The sequence below is a fragment of the Phodopus roborovskii genome, unplaced genomic scaffold (assembly GCF_943737965.1).
Source record: "Phodopus roborovskii unplaced genomic scaffold, PHOROB, whole genome shotgun sequence".
In the NCBI taxonomy this organism is placed as follows: domain Eukaryota; kingdom Metazoa; phylum Chordata; class Mammalia; order Rodentia; family Cricetidae; genus Phodopus; species Phodopus roborovskii.
The window spans coordinates 14,563,818-14,577,206 of record NW_026126485.1 but is presented as its reverse complement, the minus strand read 5'-3'; the positions used below and the strand labels follow the sequence as shown (position 1 = coordinate 14,577,206).

Genomic DNA, 13,389 nt, shown 5'->3' with positions numbered 1-13,389 from the left:
TTTTAGGAGGTCCCATTTATTAATTGTTGTGTTTGTGCTACTGGTGTTATGTTGAGGAACTTGTCTCCTGTGCCAACATGTTCAAGAATACTTCCCACTTTCTCTTCTAAGAGGTTCAGTGTGGCTGGATTTATGTTCAGGTCTTCTATCCATATGGATTTAAGTTTTGTGCATTGAGATAGATATGGACCTATTTATACTATTGTACATATCAGCACCCAGTTACGCCAGCATTGTTCAATTTTCATTAGTTTGTTACCTTTCTACAATTTGTGTTGTTGAATTCTAACTTTAAACTATGGTGATCTGATAAGATATAGGGGATTATTCCTTTATTATTATTGTTTTTTAATCTGTTGAGATTTACTTTTTTGCTGAGTATGTGGTCAATTTTAGAAAAGGTTCTATGTGGTGCTAAGAAGGTGTATTCTTTTGGGTGTTGGATGGAATGTTCTATAGTTATCTGTTAATCTAAATTGATGTAACTTTGTTAGTTACCTGCCTTTTTTCTTTGCAACTTTTAATATTCTTTCTTAATATCCCATCTTGAGAGATATTATAAGCATTTTTTTCCAAAACACAGCAAAACCACTTTACTTCTAAAAGGGAAACAAAAAAATGCAACCACCATGCACTTATTACAGATGCCATTAATGTTATGGGAAGCTAGGTAGCTGTTATACAATTTCTCATCACAGCTGTTTTCCCTCTGTTCCCATCAAATATGACTTTATTCACCGAACTGTGCTATGGTTCATAGAAAACAAAACCTATTATGTACATTTTTACAGTCTCTTCTGGAGGTTATTCTAAATGTGCATTGGATTGCATGAAATGACTAAACTAAATAATAAAAAAAAATCATCAAAAGTTTTTATTATAGTGATTATAATGCATGAAAGTAATACTTGTTCCTTCCTTTTTCCCTCTTTAATAAAGGTCAATGAAATTCCTTGTTTATGATAGATATGGAACTTGATTATCACCAAAAACTTTAGATTAAAGGTATTATATGTGATTTCTCTTTTGGAGAATATTCACTCTAAATAGGCCACTGAAAACAGGCTGAATTCATAATACCAACCAAATGTAGCCCTATAAATCATTGAATTTATTGGGCTTACTTATAAGAGTGTAGACGAGGGGTTACTTACAAACACATCTCTCAAATGTAGCTACATCACCAACAGCACACCATAGTTTGGGTAATGACTCTCAATTGTTGCATTCCTGAGTTTTCTGCATCACTGAAATCAGTTCAGCTCTCAAAGAATCTCTTTCCCACAGCAATTATGACTGCTTGTGTATAACATTGAGGAGGAACAGTTCTGTGAGTATTGTATGTTTCAGGAGCTTCCTGAGAGTTATGGGGACTGTTTACTTCCTGATTCTTTATCAAATGTTTAACTTGCTACACAATAGTAGACATTTAAAATCATTAGGAAATTATCTAGATGAACATTACAGCCTGGATGATATCTTATTCTTAAATCAATTATAGCTAACTAGATGATTCTGCTATGCTATGTCTTATATGTCTAAAAATTATTTTTACCAGTGTCATTTTGAATCTAAAGAAACAAACAAACAAACCAAAAAGAGCACTATTTTGGGTAATCTAAACTATCTAAGGAGTTTTAAGACATGGAAGAAGCTCCTATATTTTCAAATATTCTTCTTTCTATAAGGATGGCTCAATATAAGATTACTTTTATAGAGAGTAAACCAGTGACTAGGAGTATTGTCACTAACAAACACATCACAATTACAGACTGGTTATCAACAAGATTATGAAAGAAATTATAATTACTTAAACATTATTTTTAATCCAGTAGCAAACATTCTTCAATAAGTAGTCCAATATATTCTTAAATTAGTAGTCTGGCTTTTTATCCATTATCTTCTACCATATGCTAATCTAAGTAATAAAGTAAATATTTCTGAAGAATGTGAGCATTTCTGTGGGTAACAGAGCACATCTTTTGGTATGTGCTTCTTATTTGGTCTCAAAGAGAAAGCTTTTAAAGGTAAAAGGAGAAGCTACATAAATGTATTGAAAAGCAATCATTTGTGGCGTGAGCCCATCACAATTTACATCTACCATTGGTAGAAAAGATTTATATAAAATCATGCCGTATCAGTGGTGATTTGTATTTATGATCTACCCATAAATCCAGCTTGGTTTACTTGTGAGACTCCTAACAATGGGGATGGGAGCTATTTCTGATAATTTTTTTCTGGTTTGGGGGACCCTTTTCATCCTACTAGGTTGCCACATCCAATCTTAATATGAGGAGAATTACCCATTCTTATCACAAATTGATATGCAGTTTTTGGTTGATATCCCTGCATTGCTAGCCTTTTTCTAAAGATAAACAGAGGTGGAGTGGATGTGAGTGAGGGGGCTGGGAGAGAAGAGAGAGGAAACCAGTCTGGATATCATAATATGAAAGAATTGATGTGGGATGCCCCTCTGTATGCTATGAATATGTTTTATTACCATTGGTTAATAAGGAAGCTGATTTAGCCAATAGTCACACAAAACATAGATTGGCAGAAAATCCAAACAGAGATACAGAGAGAAAGGAGTCAGAGTCAGGGGATGCCAGCACCTCCTGGTAAAGAAGATTTGAGGTAAAAAGCCATGAGCCTCATGGTAAAATATAGAATAATAAGAATGGGTTAAGTTATAACACCTAGTTAATAATAAGCCTGAGCTAATAGGTAAACCCTTTATCCTTAATATTTAGCCTCTGAGTTGTTATTTGGGAAATGACTTGTGGGAGAGAAATATAAGTTTACAAAGAAGAAATAAATAAATGGTTAAATGAAGTTGTCATTTCACACACATATAAAAAAAAGGGATGATCAGACAGTATTGTTTTGTTGTTGACGTTGTCATTTTGGAACATTAAGACTGGATCTACCCCCTTGTGTAGCCCAGGTTGGCCTTAATTGTTATCTTCCTGTTTCAGCCTACTAAATAGAGGACTTAATCAAGTGTGTACTGTCAAATATGTTTTACAATTATTTATTTATCTATTTTTCTTATTTTACATATCTATCCTAGTTCATCTGCCTCCCTTCCTCCCACCCTTGTCCCCCAACCACCTTCCCATCCATTCCCCCCACACACACACACACAGGGAGGGCAATACCTTCCAAGAATGATCAACAAATCTGTCAAGTTATTTGGAGTTGGGACTAGGCCCTCCCTCCTGCCTCTAGGTTAGGGGGGGTATTCCTCCATGGGGAATGTTCTCCCAAAGTCTTTTCCTGCACCAGGGATATATCCTGGTTCCACTGTCAGAGGTTCCTTAGACTATCCAGGCCTTCTAAGTGAGACCAACATTCAGGGGGTCTGAGTCAGTCCTATGTTGGTTTCCCAGCTATCAGTCTGAGGGTCTGTTAGCTCCCCCTTGTTCAGGTGAGCTGGTTCTGTGGGTTTTTGTAGCCTGGTCTTACCCACATTTTCTCATCACTCCTTCCTCTCTGCATCTGGATTCCACTTGTCTCAGTCTTTAGCTGTGGGTGTCTGCTTCTATTTCTATCAACTACTAGATGAGAGCTCTATGATGGTAAATAAGTTAGATATTAATCTCATTATCAGGGAAGGACATTTATGGTAGCCTTTCAACTGTTGCTCAGATTGTTAATTGGGGTCATCCTTTTGTGTCTCTGGACATTTCTCTAGAGTTAGTTTTCTCTTCAAACCAATAAAGGTTCCCTCTTTTATGGTATATCTCTCTCTTTTCTTCTCTCATCAATTCCTCCCCTGGCTCAATCTTCCTAGTCCCACATACTTTCTTCTTTTTCCCTTCTCTTTCTCTTAGCTCCCTCTCTGCTCATGTGCCCCCCCAAATGCTGAGGATATCATGTTCCTTTCTCCTTCTGTGAGGGACCTTGTAAGAATCTCTTTGGTTCCTCCTTGTATCCTAGTTGCTCTTCCTGTGTGGATTATAGGCTTGCAATCCTTTGCTCTATGTTTCAAATCCATATATGAGTGACCACATACCATGTTCCTCTTTTTATGACTGGGTTACCTCATTCAGGGTGGTTTCTTCAACTTCCATCCATTTGCCTGTGAATTTCAAGATCCATTTTTTTTTTCTGTTGAATAGTATTCCATTGTGTAAATGTCCCACATCTTCTTTATCCATTGTTTAGTTGAAAGACATCTAGGTTACTTCCAGGTTCTTGGAGATCAGTATGGTGGTTCTTCAGAAAAAATGGGAATCAGTTTATCACAGGATCCAGCAATTCTGCTCTTAGGCATATACCCAAATGATAGACATCCATGCAAAAAGGACATGTGTTCAACTATGTTCATATTAGCATTATTTGTAATAGCAAGAACCTGCAAGCAAGCTACAATAATTCTTAACACTGAATTTTATGTATATAGTCCATCTCTTCTTATTTTCATGGTTCTTTCTTCTGAGTGTTTTATACAAGTCACTCCATCCTAGTATTGACAATTTTTAGAGAGAGTTAGAATAATAGGATTTGCCCTTACTTCTAGATTTAATATTCTATAATTCTAAATTGTTTTAACTGGAAGTTAGTGATATCAAACTACCAAATGTTTGTTTGCTGTCTTCAAAAATTTATCACTCAATATTTATATCATGACATCAGTCTTGACTTTTATATTTAAAATATTTCATATCTTATTAAACTATAAAGTCTCTCTGATGCCACTGAACCAGAAACTGTTCTTTGAGAACAATGAACTGAAAACCTTCTGTTCTATGAGAACAAATCAATCTTGGAGAATCAATTCCTACTTCTAAACTCTGATGGATTAATATAAAGTTAGTCGTGAGCAGAAGACACAAAATCAGTTGTTAACTATCCATGCCCCAGTACTCACATTATTACAATTCATGCCTTTAAAAACCATACAAATTGTGGTAACATCACTTCAGGAAATAATATGAACTATATAATGATTTCTCTTATCCAAAACCAAGAATGATAAATATCTCTTCACCATACTTGTAACCCTAAAGACCATTATAGGTGTAAGTAATATGCTTTGTGAGAATCTTGGTTGATAAATATATTTAATTATAAAGTGATAATTTTTGAAAAAATATGGACAGTGGTATCAAAAAACTGAGTTTAAATTCTGTCCATACTTATAATTATTTATAAAACGGTCTACTGGCACTGGATGTTTCATAGAGACAGATGAAAATTAAATATAAATTTACATTAACCGTTAGAAAATTTAACCATTCTATGAATGATTGTTAAATTCTTTACCAATATAAGTAAAATATATGTTTATTATATACAGTGATGAAATATGTATAATTGGTCATATTATAGTTTCCAATCATTAAACTGCAAATATGTATTTCCTAATATGATTCTGCTATAAATTTCAGATATTTTTTCAGTATCTACTCTAAATTTCAAAGTCAAATAGTTTGGATGTAGAAAAGAAAAAGCTGCTCTCTATTGTTGAATTCAAGACCTTGGATTACAAAATAAACCAGGGAAGCATAGAAAATATATCAAGCAACTTATAAGACTGGCTATTAAAAGATAACAGGAAGATTATCCTCCACAGAATTTTTATATAGAGGAGACACAAAAATTTCCCATGAAGATCTCGAAGAAGTTCTCCTCAGTCACCTCCAGGGGAGCGTTGAAGAAATGCAGGATGTTACTAGTGTGCTGGATACGGTTCTTAGCTGCCTGTTCTGGGGTGGAGAACCGATTGTTCCTTGACTCGCTGAAGTCTTTGTAACTGCAGGACCTGTCTTCTAGCCCATATGACCGGCCCGGCATAATGGCTGGCTGCTTGGAAACACAGACATTCATCTTCTGCCCGAACATGAAGTTGTTGTTAAGGTGAGTAATGGCTCGGTCCACAGCATAGCCATCATCCATCATCACCATGGGGGCCCCCGGCTTGCTTTTCATAAATTTCACCTTCTCCACATTGCCATACAAGCAGAAGACATTGAAGACTCGATCACAGTTCATCTTAGATTGATCCAAGCCATAGACCACGAGCACAGGGCTGTCAGCATGGGGGCCATAGTCGAGTGGTGGGGGAGGTGGTGGGGGATGACCATACTGGGGGCCATAGCGACTTGGGCCCTGACGGTGACCCCCCACAGGTGGGCCCATCCTTCTCCCTTCATAGTGAGGGGGGGCATATCCCTCCTCATGGTAATGGCTGTGGTACCCACCATGGGGCCCTCCTGGGGGTTGGGAAGGAAAGATAGGGAGGACAGGTGAGAATTATCGCAGCGGACGACAGGCAGGGGCACATGAGCCACGGGAGTCTACAGAGGGGAACCCCCTGCCCTCACCATATGCAGCGGGATGATCTCCCAGAAGAGGGGGCTGCCGCTGGCGTTTGTTGGGATTACTGCCAGGGTCACCTTGTCCACTGAGGTTGGGGTTTGTGTGTGTAGTCACAATTATCTTGATCATTCTTGACCACTTTTAAGCCGGTAGGCTTCGCGTACTCGATCTTAAGAGTACAACAGTCAGAATAGATATCAGCCCCATTATTAAGTGAGGCCTTGGCGCTGGGCACTTGGCACAGAATCAAACTCCACCATAAGCCTGGACTCCATTCTTCCGGAAAATGACAATTCTCTGGACAGGGCCACAAGGGTTACAGATAGTGTAAAGAGGAGAACTTCTTCGAGATCTGCGATGAGCTGGGAGTGAAGCAGCCTAACTCTGTGAAAGTATTTTCAGGCAAAAGTGAGAGCAGGTCCTCTGAGCTGCTGGAGTGGGACTCTAAGAGCGATGCCCTGGAGACATTGGGCTTCCTGAACCATTATCAGATGAAAAACCCAAATGGCCCATACCCGTACACTCTGAAGCTGTGCTTCTCCACCGCACAGCACGCCTCCTAATTAGATGCTGGGAAGAGCACATATGAGCAGGAAAACGTCCCTTTCCTTTATGCTGTTGGTTTTCTTTGGTTTTGTTCCATTTTGATTTATTTTTGCAGTTCTTGTTTCCTTTTGAAATGCTAGGTCAGTAGAGGCTTAACCACAACGGAAGTGCTGGAACTCTGGAGGGGGCAAGGGCAACTAGTATCTCCCAAGATTAACCTTCACTTTTTAAGATAACTGTATGTGTGATTTTTCCCCCCCTGTTCATATATTTGTGCTGTCCATGTATCTTGGCACATTTCAATAAAATGGTTTGAAAAAAAATTTCCCATGCATCACTTTATAAAAACAAAACACCTTTCAACAATATATAAGTAAACTTGTCATTTGAATGCTTGCCTATATTCAAGTGTAGGATATATTCGCTTGTAAGTAAGAAGAATCATGAGAGTATCTAATGTAGACTCAGTCTGTTTTTGGACATGGATTCTGAATCAACAGTGAAATACTTTATGAAGGTAGATAAAAACTTATAAAATTGTTCTCTTTTCTTCCATCATTTCTCATCATGAAAGTGGTTTATTGCCATAGTCAGTCTCAATTCTAAGCTTATTTACCCATTAAACAGAATTTTGCTCCTTATTTGGTTCTGCTATGAATCATGACACTATGTTTGCAAGCTCCTAGGGCTATTGTCAAGTCACTTTCTAATGATGCCTTACAATAAGACAGATTTGGGGGCAAGAATTCCTTAACTAAGGCAGTCAGTGTCTTCAGGCAATAAGTCAACCATAATCATTTGTCTCTGATAATCTTGTATGAAAGCTTTATCTAATACCTTACACTAACAACTGTTCTCATTTGTGCCACTTGGTAAAAGATAAATTGTAATAAATGAGTGGCTATTCATGACACTCTTAGTGACATAGTTTACTTGTTTGTAAGTGGATCCATTTGTATTCTAGGACTGTCACAAGATAGAACCACATACTAGATGTCTTAATTCAGAAGAACTTTATTGACTTAAAAAGGTCTGGGAGACTGGCAACCAGTTTCAAAATATCAGTACGACTGGTTAATTCCAAGGCCTTTAGGGAGACTTTATTGTTACCTAATCTGATGCTTTTCCTGTTACCCAAAGGTATTTAGCCTTAATTTTGTTTATGTTTCCTCTTTCTTTGAGCATACTCTAGGTCATGTTTGATTAACATCCATTTTAGTGGACTCATTTTAATTTTATTTCTCCTATAAAGCCTTTGTTTAAAAAGTTTTCCTTTTTTTTTTGAGATGCAAGGTGTCATCATATAATCTGCACATAATTTTCTTCAACAGACATGCAATTGTGAGTTATATTTGCCTACTCAATGGGTTTTTAAAATTTTTTTAGTAATGGTCTTGAAGTACAAAATTTTATAATTTTGTGGATTAATTATAATGGGTCTGTCTCCTTTTACTGTTTGGGTTTGAATATTATGTCTAGGAAATAACATCATCACAGTGATGAAAAGCACACTCTATTTTAAGACTTTTATATAAAGCTTATATTTTTGTCTTGATGTCATTTTGAGTTTATTTTTATAGATGAAATTAAGGAAGACTGGCTATTGTTTCATATGTGCCATTCAATTTTCAAAGTATCATCTGTTCAAAGAACTGTTCTTTTCTATTGAATTTTCTTTACACTCTGGTCTAAAGTCACTTGATAATTAATTAAAAGCCTATTTTCTAAAACCTAAGTTCCATTTCTTTGAGTTCTAAGTTTTCCCATATTCTATTATCACACCTCCTTAATTACTTCAAATACTCATTAAATTGTATAGTCATCAAGTATAATATATCCACTTCACGCCTTTCAATGATTGTATTGATTTTTCTTAATAGACAGGTAGACCAATGGAATGGAATAAAAATCCTGATATTAAACCACACACATAAGAATACCTGATTTTTGACAAAACAGCTAAAAGTATACAATGGAAAAAAGAAAGCTTCTTCAACAAATGGTGATGACACAAATGGATGATGTTGTGTAGAAGACTTCAGATAGATCCATGTCTATCACCATGCACAAAATTCAAGTCCAAATGTATCAAAGACCTCAACATAAATCCAGCCACACTGAATCTCTTAGAAGAGAAAGTGGGAGGTACCTTGAACAAATCAGTACAGGAGACTGTTTCCTGAAGATAACACTAGTAGCACAGACACTGAGATTGACAATAAATAAATGGGACCTCCTGAAACTAAGACGCTTCTGTAAGGTAAAGGACACAGTTGACAAGACCAAAAGACAAAATGGCAGCCCTCAGAGTTGGAAAACTGAAGGAGGGCTGATCTCAAAAATATACACAGAACTCAAGATACTAGTCAACAAAACACCAAATAACCCTTTTAAAAGGGGGGTATAGAATTGAATAGAGAATTCTCAATAGAGGAATCCAAAATGGCTGAAGGACACTTAAGAAAGTGCTCAACATCCTTAAGTATCAGGGAATTGCAAATCAAAACAACTCTGAGATACCATCTTATTCCTGCCAGAATAATTAAATTTAGAACACCAATGACAACTTATTCTGGAAAGGATGGGAGAAAGGGGAACACTCCTCCACTGCTGGTGGGAGTGCAAACTTGTACAACCATTTTGTGGAGTTCAGTATGGCAGTTCCTGAGGAAAATAGGAATCTGTCTATCACAGGAACCAGCAATTCCACTCTAAGGCATATACCCAAATAATTCACATCCATGCAACAAGGACAACTGTTTAACTATATTCTTTAGCAGCGTTATTTGTAATAGCATGAACCTGGAAGCAGCCTAGATGCCCTTCAACTCAAGTATGCATAAAGAAGATGTGACATGTTTACACAATGAACTACTACTCAGTAGAAAAAAAAATAATGGAATCTTGAAATTCACAGGCAAATGGATGGAACGTGAAGAAATTTCTCACACTTTCATATAAATGTCATACATTTATAAAATTCTAATTTTATACAAAAACCTTTGGATTTCAGTAGGAATTACATTGAGTCCGGAAATCAATGTGTGAAATAAATGTTTCTTTAACTTGTCTTTCCATCCAAAAATATGAAATCCCAAACTATGCTTTTGAAAATTTTAATCTTTTTCTATAGCAGTTAACAATTAAGTTTGTCTTAATGTCTTTAAGTTATTTGTGTAATGTTGTTTCTATATATTTCCGTTATTATATTGTAAATAAGAATTTCTTGAGTTCTATTTGGATTGTCCATTGCTACCTTCTAAGTCAAACTTAAACTTGTGTCTACTGGATTTTTACCTGGAAGCCCTACCTCAACCATCTACTAGTTTTCCAATGGTTCCTTCGTGATTCTTCAAACATGATGATGTGCTTTACAAGTAGGGAAACTTCCAATCTGGAATTCTTTTCTTAACTATTATTGTCTACATTTTTGTGTAGATTTAAATAAAGTACTGAATGGAAATTTAGAGAAAACATTGTCTTTCCTTGTTCTTGGAGGAAGAATATGGAATTCAGTACTGAGCAAGATAATAGACCTGATTTTAGTATATGTCAACTACTATTTACTTTTGTAGAGCTATGACTACATGAGAGGGAAGAATTGTGTGTGTGTGTGAGGGGGTATCTGTTGAGGGAGATCATGATTTCAGAGGCTGTAGCCCACCTTGACAAGTAGGCATGGTGAAGTAGACCATTTCACACATCCTCAGAGAAAAATGGATCCATTTAAAGAATAGTGTTAGATAAAAATTCCAATATGCATGGGGTATACTCAGGAGTCAGAGGCATACAGATCTCTGCAAGTTCAAGCTAGTTACAGGAGAGGCTCCAAAGCAATATGGAGAAATTCTGTCTTGAAAACCAAAAAAAAAAAAAAAAAAAAATGTGTCCCCAGAGACTCTCACACATATACTAGCATTCACCTACTGACTGACTGCCACAATGAGCACATTGAGATACTAAATGGTTAATCATATAAGAGCCCTCAGAGTACAATTTTCATGGAATTATCACTATAGACACACCCAGTTATTCTTTACTGATCTCTTAGGCATTTCTTAACACACAGTCCAGATTGACAACCATTCCCTTTCTGTTTCTTAAATTTAATTAGTTTCTGAAGGCCTGACCTCCCAATACCATTACAGGAGGTGGCAGTTTTTAATATAGAAATTCAGAGGAGGGAGTACATATACATTCAGTTTATAATTTGAGGAATTGCATTCTTCTCATTTAATTTATTCTTTTTCAGGAATTGGTTTTAATAAATTTTTCCTTTTGTTTTTCAATTCTGCTTGGATCTATTTCTTTAGCAGTACGGTGTTCAGATAATTGGTTCTTATGTTAAAAACTAACAGCCTATATGATTTCCAGAGAAGTATTTTCATGAGTACTCAGAGCAATCACCAAAGACATCTATGGAAAACTTTGTTTTCATTCACTAAGGCTGGATTTAGAACTTGAACAAGTCACTAGAACATGTAATGATACAATTAGGGCTTAGCAATAGCTTTTTTCAATCAATATAGGGTAATTAGCAAATTTATAACTGTTGATCACAATAAGGGGTATGGGTATGATATAAATTCTCATATACTTCTTAACGTTTGTAGTAATAAATTTATTTTATTTAACTTTTAAAGTGTATTTTTTATTCACCCATATTTCCTCATACTTCTCCTTTACATTATTCTTCTTTATTCCCAATCTAATGAACACATTCTTTTTTGAAAGTCTCTCCCCTCATTTTTGAATGACTCACTGGGGATAATTAGAATCACATCCATGGTCATGAGTTTAGGGTTATTTTAATGGAGTGTGTGCAACTATACAGCTGCTATACAACTGAAGAAAATGACTGCCCTTCTTTAGAAGTGATTAATTACCAGTGGCTTTCCAGGTCTTGGGGGGGGGTCACATAAATCACTCCCTTAACCAGCTTCCTCTTATGTGAGTCCGATGTAGATATTCAGGGTGCATTGTGAGTTCAGAAATGTGATAGCTACTTCACATCCAGAAAACATTTCCTACAATTTGCCTCTTTCCTCTACCTCTTACTTTCTGCTTGCCTCCTCCAGCTGTATTCCATAAACTCAGAGGGGCTGATATGAATATCCTATTTAGGGTTAAGCACTCAGAAATGATTTCTTCCCAGCACTTTGACCTTATCCATTTAACACTGTGGTATAGAAATCTAAGATGACTGAATTAAACACACAGGAAAAGACATCACAATAATTAACATGTGAAGGATATTCATCATGAAGTTAAAGAGAAACACCATGAGGATGTCTTACCTTTATTTCCACAAGAAATCTCATTTGAGTCAGAGATGTGAGAAGGACAACACCCAGAAAGATATTTAAAACTGGATGTGCTTCCAGAGATATCTCTTAGGTGACATACTAAGTGTGTCTTTGGTGTTCATCACCTCCAATTTACTTTCTTTCTCCTGTGTTTCAACCATTTACTTTTAGTACAAGTGCTATTCTTTGCTCCATAGTTACCAAATCTTGCTGTAAATGTCCCAAAATATTTGTTGATTTTAAGACAGTGATCTTAAATGTTAATTTTCCAGACATATCTTCATTTTAATAGAGAACTCATTCGAGAGTGAAAATAATTCAGCAAATGGGAAATGAATTACAATGTGGCGTTTCAAGCATCACATCAGAAGGTGGATAAAAAGCTTCTGAGAAGGATTTTTAAGATGTTTGAAAGCACATAGTGTTCATGCTACTGGTTGGGGGTTACACCTGTTACTCACTTTGATATCCACTGGAGTTCAGGGATTCTGGATCAGCCATGTCACCTCTGATACAGAAAATTTGATAAATAGTTAATTAATTAGGGAAAATTCTTAGGAGCCAAAAATATGCATTTAAACACACAGAAATAATTAAAAATATCCTATTCTGTTATCTAGTCTTAAATGGAAATCATTGTCAATCATTCTAAAAGTGTGATAAAATAGGATAAACGTAACAAATTTTGTAGACTTTCAAATGCTGTGCTCTCTCTTTCTCCCTCTCCCTCTCCCTCTCTCCCCCCTCTCTCTAGGTGTATGTGTGTGTGTGTGTGTGTGTCCCACCTTGTACTATCTCTCTGTTTATAGATGCATTAATATGTGAAAGCTAGATTTTAACCTCAAGAGTAATCCATCTTTATTTTTGTGACACAGGGGGGGCCTCAACCGCCCTGTGGAGTGGATGGGGTTTGGGATGTGGGGTTTGTAGGGGGAGCTTTGGAGAGAAGGATGGAGAGGGAACTGGGATTAGTATGAAAATAAGAATGTTTATAATTAACAAAATGAATAAAAAAGTTCTGGGGAAAAATTTATTTGTCTAGACTGCCTTGCCAATGAGGTCCAGGGATCCCCTATCTCTATCTCCTCAGTGCTGGAATCAAAGTAGGTGCCAGCGTGTCCAAAGTTTTACATGGGGTCCTGACACTTGAGAGCCTCATGCTTGGAGTGCAAGAACATTACCACTGCCACATCTGAACCATTTCCCCTGTAAC

General features: G+C 36.5%; 1 pseudogene; it reads right to left on the bottom strand.

Annotated features, from left to right (window-relative positions):
* Positions 1-5,583: 5,583 nt before the first annotated feature.
* Positions 5,584-12,677, bottom strand: LOC127229739 (heterogeneous nuclear ribonucleoprotein L-like; annotated as a pseudogene).
* Positions 12,678-13,389: the final 712 nt, after the last annotated feature.